Source organism: Monodelphis domestica, chromosome 1 (assembly GCF_027887165.1).
Source record: "Monodelphis domestica isolate mMonDom1 chromosome 1, mMonDom1.pri, whole genome shotgun sequence".
NCBI classification, from domain to species: Eukaryota; Metazoa; Chordata; class Mammalia; order Didelphimorphia; family Didelphidae; genus Monodelphis; species Monodelphis domestica.
Genome location: NC_077227.1, coordinates 247,859,617 through 247,881,294, shown reverse-complemented (window position 1 = coordinate 247,881,294; position 21,678 = coordinate 247,859,617). Strand labels below are relative to the sequence as shown.

The following is a 21,678-nucleotide window of genomic DNA, read 5'->3' as shown; positions in this document are numbered from 1 at the left end:
TTTACTGTCAGTCTCTTAAAATAATATGAAGTTTTCTATGTCTTCTTAGTGTATTTTTATAAGCACTCTAGTTATAGGATTATTTTACACAAGTGATCTTAGTTCATTATTGTAATTAAGAAGAAAAAATTAAAATGTATTTCCAAATGAAACTTGAGTAATTTTTTTCATTTGTAAACAACAAAAATAAAATTAAAATGTGTGACTAAGGACCCTCAACTTTATCCAAGTGAATATATCTCAATGTTATAAAGTTTGTCAAACTGAGATAAAACTGTTTTGCAAACATTCTGAATAAACATCAGTTCCCATTAATATAAAATAAACATAATTAAAAATACAAGTGATGGAAGATTATAGTAGTATCATGACATTCATGGTACCTTAAAATGCTTCTTACAGAATTTGTTTAAAACTTTAGTGATTTAAAATTAAATTGCTACAAAGTCAGAACTTGAGACACCAACCCAAAGTATAAACACCATTAATTTGTAATAGTATAGATATTTTAATAAATTTAATAAACAAATATATTTAAATAGATGTTGATTACTTGGAGGGATCTATGAGAAAAAAATCACTATCCACATTCAGAGGAAAAACTGTGGGAGCAGAAACACAGAAGAAAAACAACTACTTGAATGCATGGGTCAAGGGGATATGGCTGGGGATGTAGACTCTAAATGAACATCCTAATGCAAACACCAACAACATGGAAATAGGTTTTAATCAAGGACACATGTAATACCCAGTGAAATTGCACGTCAGCTACAGAAAGGGAGGGAGTAGGGGAAGGAGGGAAAAAATAGGATTCTTGTAACCAAGAAATAATGTTAAATTGAACAAATAAATTAATTTAAATTTTAAAAAAAAGAAAAAAATAGATGTTGATTATTATCAACATTGGAATGAAATAAGTTTTTCCCTTATATTCTCAGATTTTTTTCTCTCAGTGAAGAGAAAAACTTTTGCAAAGAAGATCATTAAATCATAACTAAAATCTTTAGTATTTGCAAAGAATTGGGAAGGCATCAGTGAAGTTAGCACACTGTTTTTCTACAGTTTTTTTTTCCTTTGAATATGAGAAAACTTTACATAGTCATATTAAAATAAACAGGACAGAATATCACAAATGTAAAAAGATGTTGCTAGAATAATGTCACATAATAATGAATATAATAAATATTATCTATTTCAAAAAGGATATCTGAGAGGTGACATCATAGTCAGTATTTCCTAGATTTCTCTGTCAAAAAATCAGAGCAAGAACTCTTGTGTCCATATTATTTTAGCTCTCATTTAAGATTTTTAAAAAAATATATTTAACACAATTCCTCTCATGATTAAAATTTTATTTTGGATTTTAATGGTGCCAGGAATGAAAAATTAATGCCTTTGAGATAAGATCCATTTTCTAAGCATCAACTTTGTAGTAAGGGGGTTTGCTAAACTAATATGAGCTGGGAAAAGATGATCCCATCCTTCATTTATCCAAAGCAAATAGTAAATTGAGAAAGAGTTGTCAAGATGGAGAAATTTAAGATGAGGGTTTAAAAAAATAGTACTCAGTTAATAAGACATTCAACATTTTATGGAGTTCTGTAATAGGAATCATAATTGACTACCTAACCCTTGTCTCAAATGCTTTCTGTCCTGCATGAACTTTATTACCCAGCAGTCTTTGCATAATTAATTTGTCAAAAAAGAGAAGACATCTGTGAAATGAGAACAATTTACTAATATCAACTGACATCCAGACTATTTGTGTGAATTCTTCATAAATAGACTTATAGTGCAGATAACTACTTTAATGAATTACTTTTTCTGCTACATATCACATAACCAGAATAGATAATAAAAAAAAATTTTCACCCTATTAATGACTGTTGTTGTTCAGTCACTTCTGGTCATGTCCAATTCTCCTTGACTCCACTTGGAGGTTTCATGGCAAAGACATTGAAGTGGATTACCATTTCCTTCTCTAACTCATTTTACATATGAGAAAAATGAGGCAAATAGGGATAAATGACTTGGACAGGGTCACACAGCTATTGTCTGAGACCAGAACTAAACTCATGAAAAGTTTTCCTCACATTCCAGGCCCAGCACTCTATCCCCTATATCAACTAGCTGCCCATTGTTAAAAATACATTAGGAAAACTTTGTGTTTTTTCTCAGTATTTATCAATGTCAGTTTTCCCTCTCATTAATGATACCTCAGGGAAAACTTATATTGGTTAGGAATGAAGAAAAAATTCCTTCATTTAATAAACTATGTGGAAGTAACCCAGAAATCCATGATGAAAAAAATAAGAATGATACATCAATTACACACTTCTCTATTAACTTTTAGGTTATCCTCAATTTCAATTCTTCAAAAATTATAGTATTTCATGAATCTAAACCACACAACAGCACCAGAAGAATATCTGTGTTATAGTTAGCATTTTGTTTTAAGGAGGAGCTTAAGGTCATAAAAATAACTTTGAAGTCTCTCAAAGGCAGACCAACCTTCTTTTCCTCCTTCCAATTCAGGGCCCAATTTCAGTAACTTTTAAAGATAAGTATAAAAATTTAGATCACACGATGTCAGAAAATAAATTATTTAAATTGTCATTACATGTAATTTGGAAAAATAAAATATAAAGGAAAAAATATAAATACAAAGATTTATAAGATTTATAGGTTGTCCATTTATATGTACATCATATTCTGACCAAAAAACTATACTCAAAGTCAGAAAAAAGTGAACACAGATCCCACACTGTGAGATGTAAACCTGGGCAAGTCACTGGACCTCTCTCAAGTCTCATTTTACACATTTATTAAAATAAACAACAACTCTCAGATTGTTGTAAGAATTGAATGAGATAATATATGTAAAAAGCTTAGTAAACTTTAAAATGCCATGTAAAAGTCAGTTATTGCTATTATTGTTCCACTTGTTTTTTTCTGACTGGTAGGCAAGACTCTTTCAAGCTATTAGGAGTTTCATAACTTGGATGATCTGCAAATTGGAACATCTGGAAGCCTTCACTGTCTACACAGAATTTCTTTCAACTTGGACTCTAAACTGGATATCTTCCATGACAGTGGCAAATAACTTTGGCAAGCAAGCATATCCCTGTTTTAATTTCATCAAGGAATTCTGTATAATTTTGACACATGATATTATGCATGGAAAATATCTTGTTTAGAGGAGTACATTTAAGATGGTGTGTGATGTTTAAGGGCATTTTGAAAACTGTGAAACACTACATAAATGTCAGCTATCAGCATTACAATAAGCCTCCAAAGTAGAGAGTATAAATAGTAATATCTCTATTTTACAGATGAAGAAATTGGGGTTCAGAATGGCTAAATGGCTTGCCAAAAGTCATACAACTATTAAGTGTCAAAACCAGGAATAAAGTCTAGATATTCTGGCTCTAAATCAAGATTTCTTATTACAAAGTGCAGATCTCTCAATGGCCCAAAAATAATGTGTGCAACTGATTGAAGACACAGTTGAAGAATTACAACATCTATCTTTCTTATTGTCTTCATTTGAGAGCATGATGAGCCAGGTGACGTTCTGTAGGATTTTTTCCTCTAGTTTCTGTTTTGTTTTGTTTTAAAATATATTACTTGAATGTGCAGAGGAAATAAGAAAGGCAGGGGTAAATACTTAAAGAGTAATTCTATCTCTGGTATATTTCCTGGTAACATTTTGAAAATGAAAGAGAAACATGACATTTTAATTGAGATAAAATAATACTAGGCATGTGACCCATTGCAACAGAATAAAAATAAAACAGCTGGAGCAGCTAGATGGCTCAGTAGAGAGAGAGCCAGGTCTTGGAGACAGGAGGTACTGGGTGGAAATCTGACCTCAGACATTTCCTAGTAATGTGACCCTGGGCAAGTCACTTTGGCCCCACTATCTAGCCCTCATCACTCTTCTGCCTTTGAGAACCAATACTTAGCATAGATTCTAAAAAGGAAGGTAAGGGCTTTAAAAAAAAAAAAGCAAGATCATTCACTGTTAAATAGAAAGTTATCATTTCAATTGGTTCCTTTTCAATCTGAATTCAATTTCAGAAATAAAGAACAATGTATCTTATCTCGATAGATAAGGGCCAACTTAAACATAATTAAAGTTTTAAGAAAATTAGAGTTTGTCTATTGTTCAGTCCTTCAAAATGTTATAAATAACTCATTCTGGTTTGCCACTTGAAATTTCTTACTTTTTTATTCACTGCTAACTAATTACACTTAAGCTTCATTTTCACTACCTTGTTACAGTTAATTTTATTGTTTATCATAAGGGAGGAGTTGAATATATCACCAAAAAAAAAAAAGAAAGAAAGAATGGCCCCAAACCCTGCTAAATACAGGGAGTAACTCAAGAGAAACAACCAGAAGAGTAGTTCAGGAGATCAAGCTAAAATTGTCTCTTAGCTTTCATCTATACCCTAAGACTACAAATAGCAGCTCCCTCTTCTATACTCACCCTTTAACATAACCTTTTGTGATCTATTCTCGCCTATGGGTTTTCCCTGGTGTCTTTAAGAGGGTTAGGGGAGAACAAAGAAAAGAACAACTAGATTCAAGGGACTTCTCTGGAAACTCATGACCAGAGATCTTAATGAAAAGTTTAATGCTTAGATGCTATAATATATATCTGCTATTACAGGTTTTTTAAAACAATCCCATATTTCAGTATATCTCCAAAATTAACCCAATGATTTTCAGTTCCTCTGCAAGCTATGGGAAACTAAAAAGAAAAGAAAAGAAAAGAAAAGAAAAGAAAAGAAAAGAAAAGAAAAGAAAAGAAAAGAAAAGAAAAGAAAAGAAAAGAAAAGAAAAGAAAAGAAAAGAAAAGAAATTATTAACTAAAACCTCCCTACTATTCTTATTTTTAATTTCTTTTCGAAGAATCTGGGAAATTCCAAATATTCATCCAAAAAAGCTTACCATTTTTTAAGGGGTAAGAAATGTAATTGTTTAATTAATGCCTAAAACAATCAAGTTCATTCTGTGGAAGTCAAATTTATGTGATGGTAAGGCTGAATATATCCACTTTGTATTAATGAGAACTCCCTTTATACATTACACATAGTTCATTTATTTCCATTTTATAAAGTTAAAAGCAGACTTTGAATGCTTTAAATGGATTAGAGAGCTCAGTTTTTATGTTTTATCACATATAATTCACATATATGATTTATTTTATAGAAAGTTCTTGTGCAAGGAACAAACTCTAATTAGAACACTACTATAATGGGGTGATAGGACCTAATTTAAATGATTCACTTTATGTCAGTTTCCAAGACATCACTGATAGAAAAATCAAGGAAGTCTGTATAGGTTTTAGTCAAATAATACAAAGAACATCAAAACTTATTTTAGTGGGCAGAAATATAATACTCAATGGCAAATGTAAAGCTTGCAATAACAAACAAAGAAAGCAATAACTGCAGGACTGCTAAATAATTCTACTAATGATGAAACTAGTAAAAAAAATTTTAATATGTTGATGTTTGCTGCTCCTATTATTAGGAAGGTAATTAAACTATGGCCACTTCTAATGTGAATCTTTAGTCAACTGTAGACTGTAGGGGGAAAGACATTAATTAATTAAGCACCTACTATATGCAAGGCACCTATGTGAGGCACTGGGAATATGATAAAAAGATCCCCCGAAAATGTCCCTGCTTTCAAGGCGCTCACAATCTATAAAATTATGTAAAAAATATACAACTTAAAATATAAAACATGGAAGATGTAATAGATAAGCATAAACAGGTATTTGTGGAAGAGAGAAATTGGGAAGCATGCAAAAAGGCAGAAGCAGTAGCTGTGATGACCTGTCAGTCAAATGAGAGGGTTCTATTTGGAAAGTTACCAGGAGAAACAGTTAGAGGCAAAAACCAACTGCTGGCTGGACCCTGTATAGCTTGTATGAGAGAAGAAGGAGTTTTCCTCTCTTGGACTTTAGAGACTCAAGCTGAAGAAAGTCTTGTGACTTTGAAGGCAGAAGAAAGAAGGACTAAAGTCCAGATATCTCTCTCTGACTTGTTCTGTTGTGATAGAGAATGAACTTCCAGACCTATCAGATATTTCTCTCAATTGAACTATATTCCAACATCCTCCAACCTAAGATTTATTGTAGTATTAGGGAAATCTTCAACCCTCTTACCTCCATTCTTCCTGTCTTCCCCAATCAATCCCTACTTAAGATAAAGAAGAGAAAGAGTATTTCACTTGAAACATCATAAACTCACCCTGAGTTGATTTAGAGAAAAACAGAAGAAGAAGAAGGAAGGGGGGAAGGGAGGAAAAGGGAGGAAGAGAGGGAGGAAGGGAGTTATAGAGGGAGGAGGGAAAGACTGAAGAAAGAAGATAACTGCTTGAATTACCAATCAATAGTCCCATATCACTATTTATTACATATCTAAGGGAGATCAGTTTTGGCTTGGGATTCCAGGAAGGTTTCAAAAAAAAGGAAATCTTCAGTTGTGGTCTATCTTGAAAGATAAGTATGATTTACAATTAAGCATAGGTGTGGTAATGAGGTTCACTTTATCAGAAGTGCCAATACAACGATTTATTTTGCTTAGCTGTACTTCCAGGGAAGGCTGTGAAAGGAAGTGGAGTCATTAGTAACCACCAAAGGTATAAAAATGAGAGGGTATCAATGAAACTTTCTGAGGTAAAATAAGGACATAAGGAATGACAATTGTGTGACTTCAGAGACACAAAGGAAGACTGCAATAAGAAAAACAGAGCCAAAAAAAAAAACCCAATACCAATAACAGCAATCCTATTAAACACTCACACACACACAAATGCGTGCACGCACGCACACACACAAACAGAAAGAAAAAATTTGCCTTTGACCTCCTGGCCTTCAGAAACTTAATTGGATTTTGCTCTAGCATCAATATACAGAACACCTCTATTAATTAAGTTTCAAGGTTCTGTCAAAGTATATTCTTCCCATTATAGATCTGAGATTATGGGAATTGCTATAAAGGTGTTTCACCTGAAATCAGTTCTTTGTACACAGTAAAAGTAACAGTTTAACAACAACTAAAGTTTTTGGACACTATTAAATGGCAAAGAGAGACTCAAGTCAAATAAAATAAAATAAAATACAGCTACAAAATCATTAAAGTTAAAGAATACACCCTCATTTCCATTCTGCTAACAAACAAAAACAAAAACTGTAGTATATATACTATTCTCTCTTTAGCTAGTTTAGCTTAACTGTTTCCAAGGATTTATGTTTTATTTGGTTTGTGAATGTATTAAGTTGTTTAACCTACATAAATACATCAGAAAGATATAAAAATATATAGAAAAAAGTAAGAAAATTGTATTTCAAGAGGTTCAAATGGGACATTGCTGGTATAGTGAATGATACAAAGAAAAGCAAGGAAGACAAAAAATTATTAAAATAAATTAAAAAAATAAACTGTTGCTTTTCTTGAGTAAAGAAGTTATTTCAGAAAATAATTGCCACAAGTTCAGTTCTACAAAAGGAAAGATACACTTGACAGAACCTTAAAATTCAATAAGAGTAGTCTGTGAATTGTCGCTAGAACAAAATCTAGTATGTCCTCAAATGCCAAGAAGTCAAAGACAAACCTTTACTTTTTATGGAAAAAAATTTTAGTGGGGCTAAAAACAAAGGTTTAGAAATCTGAGTCATGGAAAAAATATACAAATACAAATTAGAACTGATACTATGTGTATATTCCCCTTTCTTCAGATCAATTCAATTACACAAATACCTCTTAAGAACTCATATGCACTAGGTACTGCAGAAAGAATGACTAAAATTGAAAAAGTCCCTACCATAGAAGCATATTCTTCTAGGCAGGGGAGTGGAAGAAGAAGAGAATGGGGAGAAAAACATGTACACAGATAAATATATGAAAAATAATTTGAGAAGGTAAACCTAACAATAAGGGGGAAATTGGAAGAGGCTTGTGAGTTGAGTTTTGAGAACCGAAGGACTTTAAAAGTGAGGTAAGAATCAATTTCAGCCTCAGCAAGGCACTGAGACAGTAGATGGGATTTCAAGGACAGAGAAGAGCTAGTTGCCAAAGTGGTTGGAACAGAGAGTGAAAATGAGTAACGTGAAATAAACCTTGAAAGGCAGAGGGGAATCAAAATGTGGACAACATAAAATGCCCAGCTGAGTTTATAGTTTATCTTAGCAGCAATGGGGAGCCACTGAAAAATTATGAGCCTGGGAATGGCCTGGTCAGAATTGTGTATAAGGAATATTATGTTAGCAGCTCTATGTAGAATAGACTAGAGAAGTGAGTGACTAGAAACAATGAGAATAATATAAAAGTACAAGAGATAATTATGTCTTGAACAGACCCTCTGATTAGAGAAAAAGAAATAGGGAAGTAAATATAAATATAAAAAAATATAAATATAAAAATATGAAAGTAAAATCAGTAATACTTGACAAATGATTAGATATGTGCCTGGGAAGAAAGAGAAGATACAAAGAAGACTCGGGTAACAATGTAAAATTGTACATTGCACAGCTTAAAAATCTTTAGGTTTAATTCAGAATAAAATATATGAATTAAATTTGCAAAGAAAGATGTTTTAAACACATCCAAGTTGATTTCACACAAAGCAAGATAAATATTGAATAACATTTGAGTAAGACAGATTCAAACTCTAAATATGGTACAAAAACAGCCTGATTAAAAAAAAAAACAGAAGTCATTATGTTTACTATTCCACAGATATTGTTCCTTTAAAGTATAACCTTTTAATTGGAAAATGAGAAAGTATCTATTGATTGGGGAATGGCTGAACAAATTGTGATATCTGATGGTGATGGAATATTATTGTGCTAAAAGGAATGATGAACTGGAGGAATTCCATGTGAACTAGAAAAACATCCAGGAATTGATGCAGAGCGAAAGGAGCAGAACCAGGAGAAGATTATGCACAGAGACTGATACATTATGGCACAATCAAATGATATAGACTTCTCTACCAGCAGCAATACAATGATCCAGGACAATCCCAAGGGACCTATGAGAAAAAATGCTATCCACACCCAGAGAAAGAATTGTGGGAGTAGAAATGCAGAAGAAAAGCATATGATTTATCATGTGGTTCGATGGGGATATAACTGGGGATGTTGACTTTGAACGATCACTCTACTGCAAATATTGATGATATGGAAATAGGTTTTAAACAATGATACATGTAAAACCCAGTTGAATTGCTTGTCAGTTCCAGGAAGGGGGAGAGAGAAGTAGAGGAAAAGAACATGAATCATGTAACCATAGAAAAATATTCTAAATTAATTAAACAATAAAAAAATTGAATATTTTTTAAAAGTATAACCTTATAACTTTTTTACTGCATATCACTTTCTGTTTGCTACTCCAGGAGATGTGCTAAGGATATATGTCCCAAATAATGAGTTCTACAGCCTCTCTCAGTCATTACAAGTAATTATTTCTACATGAATCCTGGCAGAACATATCTGCTTCATACAAGTACAATCCTCTCACATTTCTTATTGAAAAATTACATTGAACTTAAGCAAAAGTACAGAAAATAATCTTCAATTAATTGAACACATTCATCTCCTTGTGAAGAAATGAAATATTAACATCCTTTTCATTAACTGTGATGCTCACTTTTACAAAGTATTTTAAACACACATTTCTTCTAAGAGTTAAAACAAAAAAGTACATATAATTAAAACCTATGCTTCAACTTCTCAGAAGAGAAAATATGACTGTAGCACAATGCTTTTATATTCTTAATTCCTTAGAATAGCATTTTCCCCTTCAACTTTGATACTTAACCCTGATAAGCACAATGAGAGAATTGGGCGTTGTCCAGTCTCCAAAGCTGTTCTGACCAGACAACATTGGTTAGGGAGCTGTTTTTGATGGAGGTGCAGTCAACTCACTATTCATATACTAGGAACTGTTCTACATAAACCTCAATTGTAAGCCACTGTGTTCAAAGCTATATTGTCTACTCATAAAGCGGTGCAATAGATACAAACTAACTTAAAGGTCAGGAAGACATGGGTTGTTCCAGTCCTGTTTCTAACACACACTGAAGGTGAAATCTGAACAAGTGACTTAATTTGTCCATGCTATAACCCAAAGGCTACTGAGACTATAAATAAATCTCTCAACGATATAGATAAATAAGACTATAGTTTCCTTCACGAATGATAACAATGGCCCTGAAAAAAAATCTACTTACATGCTTAGTCTTCAGAAAGCTCCAACCCCTACCTATTCCTAAATTATCTTATCTGCTAAATGCATTATATTGCTTGTAATTCATCTCAAAACAAAGGAGACCCAAAATAGGGAAGGTCTATGCATTTTTTTTCTTCCTACTTGAATGCCAGAGGGATGTTCCCAAGCGGAATGCATTTAAACTTGGCCTGGTATTCCTCCAAAAACAGAGGGTTACCCTCAAAGAAAATATAGCTCAAAAACCAAGAAATTGGGAATGAGAGTCAGCAGAGAACTGTTGCTTTGTGTTTATTAGGCAGCAAGGTTCAAACAATAATATTTTCATAAAATGAGAGGAAATGATAGTTAAAAATGCTGTCATTCTCACTGCCCTTCACATAACCATGTGGGACATACCTTGTAGGAAATAGATCAGGATCACATAAATGAAGTGTAAAAATAATTTTAGGGTTGTGTCTTAAGATCTAGATTTAATTGGTCGCCGGGGAAAATCCCAAATAAAATACCCAAGTCAGTCTGGAAATTTATGGTAATTTAACTAATATAGAGGGAAGGAATTTAAGGAGAAGGAGGGAAGAGGATATAGGATTTCTCCTGCCTGGCCTGTGCCAGGTGGAGTTTTAAAATCCCCGCCTCTAGATCTCTGAAGAAGATTAAAGGTTTCTAAGAGGATAAAGTTGGAAAGTAAAGGAGAAAAAACTCAGCCAGAAACACACCACAATAGCTTGTAGCCACACTAAGATGCCGAAAGGTCCAGCACGCTATATCAGCCAATTCTCCGCCACCAAAAAGGTGCCAGAGAGAGGAAATGAACCAAATATACAGACCTTTCACTCTCGTGTCTCCTCCTCTAAATGCCCATTCTTTTTAGTTCTCATCTTCTTTGATTAGATTATATCTTAGAGTTACTTAACATTTCTTCATTAAGTTCACCTTTTGTGAGTTACTTAACTTTTTTTGTGATTAATTTAATCTTTATACTTACTTAACACCTTTTTGTATTAAGATCTTAAAATAGACTTAGCTTAAAGTTCTAGCTTCACTATAAGGTAAGAGTTAAGTACCTTCATTGTTCAATCAGGACATTACAACTTTATCTACCCGTAAAGTACGGTCTAAGTAGGATGGAGTAATTTAGAGTTCCCAAGACATTCCTGATTTTGTTAAACTAAGTATCTTCATTGTTACAATCAGGAAATAGCTAGATCCAGTTTTCACAGAAGGAAATACAGAACACCAAACAGATGGAAGTATTCTTTGAGATATAATGGCTCAACACTAGACAGTGACTAAAAAGTCCATACACTTTTATGCATGGATCCCACTGCTAGACATGTGCCCCAAGAAGTCCAAAGACAGATCCTACAGGTACCATAATATTTAAGGCAGTATTTTTGTAGTAGGAGAGACGAGAAACCAAATAGTTGCCCACTGACTGCAGAACAGTTAAACAAACTGTAATATATTAATGTAACAGAGTCCCACTGTGCTATAAGAATTGATAAATATGACAAATACAGTGAGTCAGGGGAAGTCTAACTATAAATTAATGCAAAGTAAAGTAAGCTAAACTAGAAAAACAATAAAATAACTAAAATGGTGTAAATGGAAATGACAAAATGAAACTGAATAATATAATTACAATGATCAATCTAAGCACCATGAAGACAGGAGGATACTTTCCTCTCTTCTTTTTTAGAGATGAGACACTATATGTGTGCAATACTGAGTATACTGTTAGATTCTCTCTGGCCCAAGTCTCTCCCCTAATCTATCCTCTGCAAAGTGTTAGAGGACATATTGAATTATTACTACTAAAATTTATTTTATAGTATTTCTGACATTTATTTTGATGTGTATAAAGATATGCCTGCTTCTTAGAATTTTGCAACCAGAAGCACCATTTTTACCCTAGGAAATACAAATGAAATGATATTAAATGCCATAAGATGCCTTATTCGTATATCATACTATACATCATCATTTTAAAAATTGGGGCCTTTTTTTCCCATGAAAGGATCTTTATGTATTAAAGATTGTTTCTCCCTCCCCTATAAAATATGATTTAGCATTCAAATGCAATAATCACATGGGAAAAAGTTCTAAACACCTCATATTCACTCAAAAGAACAACCCAATGCCATCTTCCTAGCACTGGTCAGGGAATTTATAGCCAGAATTTCTTGGAAAGACTCCTGTCCATATTAATTGACTACTCTCTTGTTTATTAGTATCATTTTGTCTTTTGATTTCTTTTGTTTCCTAAAGGCAGCCAAGATCTTCTCTCCCTACTTCCCAGTTATAATCATTTATGTGCCTAACAAGATCATCAAAATTCTTATATTAAACAACCTTGGGTAAAATGGGAAATATTTTCATATCCCAGTCTCATATTAATTAATTAATTAAATATTAAACCACAATCCATACACAGATTTAGAACACAATATCTCTTCCCCACCCCTTCTCCAGTTGACTGAAAAAGAATGGTTCAATAGATATCATTTGCACAGATAAGCCTTTTCTTTTCCCTACTTGGGGAACATTTGATTTGGGATCTGGGAATGGCATAAAAAAATTGATTTGAATTCAAATGTATGTACTGAAAAGAGTCGGCAAAAGTGGTCAATTCTTGTTTTAAGATTCCTTGAACTCGGAGTCTTCATAAAAATTCCTTTCTTTACATAGTTGCCAGTGATTTTCTGGAAGAATAGATCTGATTGTGCCATTTACCTACTCAAAGTTACTCCTTATCACCTCTGAGAATCAAATAACCTCCTCTGATATTTAAATCTCTTCATAAGCTAACCCTAATTGCTCTTTTCAACCTCATTATGAATTAAATCAATTTCTGCACTCTACAGTTCAGCAAAGTTAGCCTTTTTCTTGTTTCTCAAACCTCACTCTAAATAAACGACCTTAACCTTTATTTTGCTGTTGCTTAAGGTTGTGTCCTAGAAAATCATCCCGTTTCTCACTCCAATCTCTTAATTCCACAATCTCATTGATTTCCATTACTTCAATCATGTTAATGAAGACAATTCTCAAATCAATTCATCTAACCTTAGTCTCTCCTGAGATTCATGCCTGCATCAACCAATTAACTATTAGATATGTTCAATGTGTCCAAAACTAAATTCATTATCTGTTAGTAGAATGTTAGTAATTCCCCACCCCCAAAAATGAAGAAAGGCCAAAAGGAATCAGAGAAGCAAGACAACTCTGAAATTTATGTTATGTTTATTATATAACTAAAGAAGAAAAGAACTCCAATTAATAAAGATTGCAAATTTTATGTATCACTATAGTCTCTTATTCAATGATGTATTTAGTAATGTGTCATTCATAACTGTAAACCTGTGTCATTTCCTTTCTTGAACACTAAATTTCAAACTCTCTACTCCTTTATCTGTTAAATTGTGTGTAATCCTGAATGTGGTTACTTGATACTTGAATTCTTTTTTTTTTTCTAGCTGCTTTTTGTCTTTTTCCATTGACCTGGAAACTCTGTGTTTAGGAGTATAATGCATCTGGGAGCTTGATTCTGGAATTTGTTTCAGGATAGGACTGAGAGATTCTATTTCCTCCTTTGTCCTCTGATTCTAAGAGGCACTTTTCTTCTATGATTTCTGGAAATATGAAGTCTAGGCTATTTTTTGTCATAGTTTTCCATGATTCTTTTTTTTTCTCTGATTTCTTTTTAAAGTACTTTTTTTAGGTTGTCTTTGCAACAAGATAGTATGCATTTTCTTTTCTTTTTAATGTTGTTTTAATGTTTCTTGTTACTTCATAAAAGCATTGCCTTCTATTTGGTTCATTCTAGTTTTCAAGGTAATCTATTGTAATAAGGTAATACCTCTTTGGTACCTATTGTGCCAAAATGTTAGTTCCCTTTCCAATGATTTCTTCTATAGCTCTCATTTTATTTTCATTTTTCCCCGAGGCAGTCTCATTTCATTTATGAAAACACTTAAACTCTTTTTTTAAAATTATTGCTTCATCTTTACTAGGAATTCTAGTTGAATTTGTAGCAAAGATGTTTTCCTTTGAGGTTTTGCTTGTACGTGTTTTGGAACTTGTCTGTTGCTGTTATTTTGTTGTTGTTTTTTTTGGTGGTCAGATTCTTTTTTCCCCCTCTAATTTGCCCAGCCTGCTTTCAGACATCAAAATTAGATTGTAAGAGACAGTTGCCAGCTGGTCCCTGTTCCAGCATCCTAAACAAGTATAGGCTATTCTATGTTGGATCTGTGAACTTTTCATATACTGGTGCATAACCTCTCCCTATGCTGGAATGATAAGCATAGTGACCTCCTATTCAGACCCTTATCCATAGACTTCTCTGTTTCCTATGTCAACTTGAAGCAGAAGAAAATGACTCACTATGACTTCTTGGAATTTCTGATCAGAATTCAGTTTGTTATTTTTTTATGCCTTTTTGGATAAGATGAAGACAAAGGTTCAATGTGCTTCTTAACCTTGGTATTCTTTCAATATATCTGTTATGTACCAAAATACTTACATTCTTCCTCCCCTATTAAAATGTATACTACTTGAGAGCAGGGATGGGGGGCTTAAGGGAATAATTTTTTTGGCTTTTTTTGTATCCAGAGCACCAGCTACGTGGTAAGTGTTAAATATGGGAGACTGACTGTATAAGGAGATCAACAAAGTCAAAATCAGCAAGGATCCAAGAATGGTGAAGAATGAGAAAACAACATGAGATTTAGCAATTAGGAGATCATTGATTTTAGAGACAGCTGCTTCAGTTTAACGACTGTGATTTCAAAACTTATAATGATGTGCTAGGCAGAAATAAGAAAGTTTAGAAGATGGATAAGTTTGGGGGGCAAAGATAATGAATTCTATTTTAGACATGTTAAGATTGAGATGACAAAGAAACATAGAATTCAAAATGTCCAATAAATATTTGATACTATGACCCTGGAGCTCAAGAGATTAGAACTCCATACAGTAATATCTTGGTTATCTGCATAAAGATGATCATTAAACACAGAAGCTGACAAAATCACTTAGGGAGGTTGTAGAAAGAAAAGAAAAGAGGGTCTGAAATTCATTTTGGGGGTGCTCACAGTAAGAAAGGATGATAAGAATCCAGCAAAGGAAACTGAGGAGAAATAAGAGAAGCAAATGGGAGGAAAAATAAGAAGATAAAAACATAGAGAAGAGTGTATGAAGATACAAGAGGTAAATAGTATCAGATACTGAGGAAGGAGACCTGCAATTTTATATGCTGTTGCAGGGTAAGAGGCAGAAAAAGAATGGGGAAAAGGCATTGGATTTGTCAATTAAGAGATCAGTGGAAATTTCAAAGTGAGCAATTTAAGTTGAATGATAAACATTCAAATTATGATAAATGAATGATAAACAAACATATTAAAAAATCATTGAATAGTGAGAGAAGACAAAGAAGAAATTAATGTAGGTAACTTTTCCAAAGAGTTTAGCAGTAGAAGGGAGGAGAAATGTAAGATGATCACTTAAGGTAATAGTAGGTAAATAGGAGAGCATTTTAAGGACAGCAAAGCCCTGGACATACTTGTAGGCAGGAGAGAAAGAGTTAGCAGATAATTAGAGATTTATTACTACCTATGCCACAAAATTATTCTCAATAATTGAGAAAAAAACACTACCAAGCTTCTTTTAAAACAAATATGGTCATAATAACCAAACCAGGGATAGAGAAAGTGAAGTACAAACCTACATCATCATATCACAACCTATCTCCTCATTCCCAATAATCACAATGAACTTGTATAGGGTATGGAATATAAAGCCCAATATTAAGCAATCTATTAATAGAAGAAATCATATGAAAAATGAAAATAACCAAAACTACATCATTACATCAAGATATAAAGAAAATTTATAATAAAAATATTCAGCAGCAAAAAGCACAGGTTTAGAAAGGCCAATTTTAACTATAATGAATAAATATATATTATGGCTAAATCTTCATCAATGGTGTTTGCTACAAAATTTTTTATTACTAATTGAGAACTTCCACTTATTCCAGCTGCATTGATTTTGTTCATTCAAAAGCTTTTCAATTTCACATAGCTGAAATTGCTTATTTTATCTTTCATGATGTTCTCTTCCTTATTTGGTTAAGAATACTTCTCTGTACCATAACTGTGGAAGGTACTCCATTGCATTCTCTACTATTTTTTTCCAAAGATGTACATTTTTATATTAATGTTACTATTTCAAGCTCAAAATTCTTGCAGTATATGGTAAAAGATGCTGCTCTAAAACTGATTTATGCCAAATCATTTTCCAGTTTTCTCAAGCAGTTATTTGTCAAAAACGGAGGTTTTGCACCCCCATCATAAGTAATTGACATTCTCAGGTTTATCAAACAACAAGTTATTAAATTCAATTATTCCATGATTCTTTTTTTTAACAGCACCAAATAGTTTCGATAATTTGTGCTCCTTAAAAATATAGTTAAGAGATCTGGAAGTTCTATTATTCTTTTATTCCTACTTTTTTTTAAAGATTCAATCTATTGAGATTCTAGATCATCTGTTCCTCATAATATACCATATTACTATTTTGTAACTATTACATAATACAAACTTTAATTCAATTAGTAGAATCTTTCGATTATATTGGTTCAGTCTAACCATGAGTAATTCATATCCCTCCAATTATTTAAGTCATTCTTCATTTTTTAATTAGTTTTTTTATTAGTAGTATGGATTTCTTTGAAGAGATTTCTCCATAAATTTCAGGGTATGACACGTATAATACAATATAATTTATGAATATAAGTATTAAAAAATTTTGCCACTGAAAGAGAATTTTTCTTCTGCTTCAAATCCATTAATATCCTGAAGCCTATCACATGGAGCAAATACATGAGGTGAATATGACAGGTTCTGATCATAAAGCCAAAAGATTCAGTGGATTAACAGTTCATCATTTCATTTAGATGGTTTGTACCCTTTTAGAAGTTTTAGGAGCATAAATAAGTTTTTTGGGAGGAAATGGGGTAAAGCAGTAAACTTTAAAGGGAGCAATAGGAAGAAAATATTTATATTTTATCAAAAAATAAGAAAGTAATGATAAATTATGAATTACTTTCATTATCAATAATTATTGTCATTTTTACTATGCAGATTGACAATCAAATGACAAAGTAGATAAGAGTGCCAGCCTTTCAGTCAGTTATAATAGAATTCAAATCCTCCCTTAGATCCTTGGGCAAGTAAGTCACTTAATCTCTCAACCTGTTTTCTCATGCATAAAATGGGGAGAATAGTAGCTCCTACTGTATATTAATATTAAATTTATTATTTTATTATTATTAATTTTAATTAATTATTAAATTAGATGAGACAATATTGGTAAAGTGCTTTGTAAACCTAAAAGAACTACATGCATGATAGTTATTATTAGATTAACATTTGGCATCCTTAGTACATGTCACATATGCAGGTACTGCAGGGAAGAGCAAGAGTTCTACAATGCAGAGGGGTGATGGTAGCACCTTCACTTCTTTGTTTTGAGGGTGCTATGATGTGTTCCAATTTATACATACTAACTAGTTTTAACTGCACTGATGCTCACAATATGGACACAAAGTGGCTTAAAATGTTCCTGCAAAAAAAAAAAACAAGAATGGATTCATATCACTAATAATTGTAAGAACAAATTAAGAAGAAAATGGCAGAGATGACACTCTACTCATGAAACAAACTCCTCAACAGCCCCATAATGAGGCAAAATGCAACAATTATAAAGTCATATCAAAAATGTAAATGTACATCTAGTGGTGTTAACAATAGATCTAGCCTAAAGGGCATAATAGCTTTGAGATGGTTTAAAGATGTCACAGCTTCCATATGATTAAAAATTGGGTTTTTGTTGGCAAAAATGAAATTCCCATATCTGTACATCTTAACTAGGAAATGAAATCCTTTAATTTGTTAAAAAAATTTTTTAAAATAAAATGGATTAAAAAAAATTTAAGCCCTTACCTTCCATCTTATAATTGATGCTTAGTATTGATTCCAAGGCAAAAGAGCAGTAAGAGCTAGAAATTTGATGTTAAGTGACTTGCCTAGGGTCAAACAGCTAAGAAGTATCTATCCTAGGTTAAATTTGAAACCAGGACTTTCCATCTCCAGGCCTGGTTTTCTATCCACCTCACCACTCTGTAGCGCCTGAAATAAAAGTTTTAATGGGATTTGAATTTATTTGATAAAACTGTGAACATGTAATACCTTCTTATGTGTGATAAATAAATAATAACATGCAATAAATAGAATGCAATACCTTCTAATTAATGTAAAGAGTTGTGACATTAAGGAAGAGGGAAATTTACCAGAAAATTTTCAACAAAAACCTTTGAACAACTGCTGAATAGAACTGAAAAAAAAAGAGTATAATGAAGGTTAGAATGAAGCATCTCCCATGGACATGGGCACGACCTCTAGCCCCTCCCAATGAAAAAATGAGTTAACTATTTGCTAAAGAACACTTATGACCAGCAGCTCCTAATTGTTCTCCATCTCTCCCCCTGACTTGAATTATATATTTTAAAAAAGATAGATAGATAGATAGACAGACAGATAGACAGACAGACAGACAACTAAGTCAAGATATGCTGTCCTTCCCTTTGCCTCCGAGAGTCATAGGTGACTCAGTAGAGTGCTGTGCCTGGAGTCAGGAAGGTCTTAGACTCTTAGTATCTATGTTACCCTCTGTGTGCCTCAGTTTCCTCAGTTATAAAATGGGAAGAGCAATAACACCAACCTTCAAAGGTTGTTGGAAAGATCAAATGAAATATTATTTGAAATCTTAAAGCACTATAAAAATGCTTATTGCTTTTGTTGTTAGAGCCAAAGGAAATTTTTCCTCTCTTCCTCTTTTATGAGGGAGTTGCTTAGGAATATATCAGCACATAGCAGTAAGAGCCTATGGATCTCTGGGTGAGTCTCAAAATAGAGCTCAAGTCCCTAGCTCTCTCCTATTTATTATTTCTTTCTCTGAATCTGGGTCACTAGTTCTAGGTAGCTTTGGCAGATGTGATCTTTAACTCTGATTAAAATCTAGTATCAAAATAAACTGAACTTTGAAAGAGACCTTCAAATTTCTTGGTTTAACAAAGGATTAAAATTAAATTTTCAAAAAATAATAAACCACATTCAATCACATTGCTTACTAAAAAATTAATACTTTTTAATAAAAGAGGTTTATATTATTAATGAATAAAATAAAATTATTTTAAAAGGTTCATCTTATCTTGATCACATTCTTTTTCATTTGTTTTTACATACTTTATACTGAATAGGATATGTTCATACAACAATATGTAATTTATAAAATACTAAATAGACATATTTAAGATATAAGATGAAATATTTTTAAATAAGAACATAGGAGCGAAAAGATTTGGAGTAAAAAGGATAGAATGTTGGGCTTAGAGTCAAGAGATTCAATATTTTTATGCTTGCACTGCAAGACTCTGAATAAGAGACAACCTTTATGTGCCACAGATGCCTTTATCTATTAATTCACAGTATTGGGTTAATATAGGGAATTTCCTAAGCTGAAAAAATCACAGGTCATTTGCTTAGATTGGGAGCAAACCTGTTGACAATATTATATAAAATCTCATTTCTTTTTATGCAGAAATGGAAGACTGCCGAAAAACAAATGTAGAGAAAACAATTTAGTTTCCCATTTAAGATGATATGCTATCAAAATAAAGTCACATTAAAGATAAGTTAGCTCTAAAATCTGTCAGAATAATGCATGAACAATTAAATTCTGCTTATTCCCAAAACTAATCTTCTTTTAGTGATATTTTTTGTAGTGAAGAAATACGTAATTATCAGTTACTTATATACTGAAAAATCACTATCTTGTTTCATGGCATGATTTTTTTTTCCTCAGCAAATCCTTCAATAATAATTCTCCCAGGTAAATTTTATATTCAGAAAACTTTATTTTTAAACCACCATTAAATTAAGATGTTCAAATATTCCATAGTTTTGATGAAGAGCAAACCATTCTCATAAAATTTTAAAAATAGGCAAAATTTTAAAAAGTCTATTTTTATATGAATCAATAAAAAGCTTGTAATGGAAATAATCCTTAAATCAGAATCAGGTGAGAAAGTGGAAAATAGAAAGGAAAACTGAAGAGAAAGGAAAACCAATAAAAGAGCAAAAGCTTCATGAAAATTTAAGGTTAAATTTAAAACAAAATAAAAATATTCAGTCCAGCTCCCCTTTCTGATACCTCAGTAAATGTGAGCTATAGAAGATGATCTCTTCCTTGAATGTCTGGGTCTAAGAATTAGCCTAATAAAGTCAAGTAGCAAATAGAAGTATTTTTAAATTTTAATTATTAATAATGGCATTTGTGTCATTAACAGATGAAGAAATTGGCTCAAGGAGTTAAATATACCAAATTTTCTCCAACATTAAAGATGGCAATACAGTCAGGTCTCATCTGTTTTAGCATCTATGTATGCACTTCAATAAATAATTTTGACTTATTCTCATCTAAATCTTATTAAGCTATTGGCAGATTTAAAAGTATGTTCCAAAATTAAGCGTCAGTTAACTTGCTTATGTGTTTTTCAAAGAACAAAGAGAGTAAAGTAGCCCCTTGCACCTAAAATTATCACAGTCTCTGAACAGACCTCATTTTAAAATTTTATTGATGCTTTTTGTTTGTAATCAATTTATAACAATCATTCCTTTTATTCATTTGCCCTCCCTTATTTCCCCATCTCCACACAAAAATTAATTATCTAACAGAACCAAGAAAAATAAGTAAAACTAACAGTGATTTGTATCTGACATGTTTCTCTGCTGATAAAAAGGTAAGCAAAATTGTTCATTACAAATAATTAAAGTTGGCTTCTTTATAGTATAGTTTTCACATGCATTATAGAAGATATTGTTTTTCTTACTTTTTACTTTATCAGTTAATGATCTTAAAATATATTTAAATTCAAAAACCTCTTTGGCAATAATATGGCTCTCAATATATTTTCTACCAAGTTTTAGCTTAATGGAATATTAGAGGGACTAAAAAAGTTTTAGTAATACATAAAAATGCATTATACCTGAAATCAAATTACTTTGACTGCAAATATAAGTTACTAAGCAAGTCTGGTTATTTGTATTGATGTTCAATGCTAGGTTTGTGCTATTTAAGTAAAATACACTGAGGATTTCTTTTTTTTTAAACCCTTACCTTCCATCTTGGAGTCAATACTGTGTATTGGCTCCAAGGTAGAAGAGTGGTAAGGGCTAGACAATGGGGGTTAAGTGACTTACCCAGGGTCACACCTGAGGATTTCCTTTTTTAGAAGAAATATTCATATATGTATTCACATGTGCATATATACATGTTTCTTTATGTATGTCATTTTTTATATATTCACTAT

General features: G+C 32.2%; 1 protein-coding gene across 13 annotated transcripts in view; it reads right to left on the bottom strand.

The window, feature by feature from the left end:
- Window positions 1–21,678, bottom strand: part of CEP128 (centrosomal protein 128) — a 566,439-nt gene that overhangs the window by 407,165 nt on the left and 137,596 nt on the right. The gene's annotated exons all lie outside the window — the stretch shown is intronic.